This window comes from Microtus oregoni, unplaced genomic scaffold (genome assembly GCF_018167655.1).
Source record: "Microtus oregoni isolate MIOR12 unplaced genomic scaffold, Mior012 000121F_001, whole genome shotgun sequence".
NCBI lineage: Eukaryota > Metazoa > Chordata > Mammalia > Rodentia > Cricetidae > Microtus > Microtus oregoni.
In genome coordinates, this window is record NW_024544751.1 from 1,147,574 (window position 1) to 1,148,728 (window position 1,155).

Genomic DNA, 1,155 nt, shown 5'->3' on the forward strand with positions numbered 1-1,155 from the left:
CCTGAGTACACATTAAGTGTTGGGAACAGGAGGAGGGAGCCTGGTCATCGACAGTGCAGGAGCTTGGATGTAGCCTCTGCAATTGTGGTAGGGGCAAATTTGAGCTCAAAATGACCACAGACATTTTGCAAAATAAATTATCCATGGGCTGTAATCAAGCATGGAGTGTGCTTTAAATACTATAGTAGCTTTCAAGCCATGAAGTGGGCTTTTTTTTTTTTTTTGGAGCAGCTCTTTTTGCAGGTGCAATAGCTTCTCATAATAAAGCAGTATAGTGTCATTGGTACTAACTGTGATGCAGAAGCTAACCTTTGAGGTCATAGCAACCCCAAAACAGGGCCAGCACAGGGCATCATAAAAACGCTCCCTGAGACTAAGAAGCCCAAGGGTAGTAGCTTTCTTGATGTCAGAAGGCTCTGGGTAATTAATTTATTGAGTATAACCTCTAATTGATGAGTAGAAGTGTCTTAGTGTTGTACATATTCCTGTGTTAAAATGCCATGTCCAAGGCAACTTACAAAAGAAAACATTGAATTGGGGGCTTACAGTTCCAAGGGATTTGAGTCTATGACCATCATGGCGAGGAACGTGGCAGCAGGAAGGCTGGTGCTGGAGCTTACATCTTGATTCATGAGCCAGAAAGAGTTAACTGGGAATGGCATAGGTTTTTGAAAACGTCAAAACCTGCCTTTTAATGTCACATCTCCTCCAATAAGGGTACACGTCCTAATCTTTCACAAACAATTCCATCAATTAGGGACCAACTATCCTAACATAGGAGCCTGTGGTGGCCATTCTCATTCAAACCACCATAAAAAGGTTCAGAGGTGTGAGTCCAGCCTCATCGATATGGATTAGGATTTATAGTAGAGTCCTGGTCCAAGAGGAACTGATGTTAAGGAAAATCTCAAGGCAGACAGACAAATGCATAGACAGATATTTTGTCATACTGCCTGCGCTAACGGAGTAATTGGCAGAAACTGGAAAGACAAAAAGAAATATTAGAAATCAGAAGATATTCAAAAGCTTTGTGTTTAGCCTTAGCCTGCCAAAAGATTGATAGTGAGGTTATGTTGAATCTCACTGAATGGTGGGATACAGATATTAATTTTTATTCATCTAAAGATACAGATACTAATTTTTCATCAATTCACA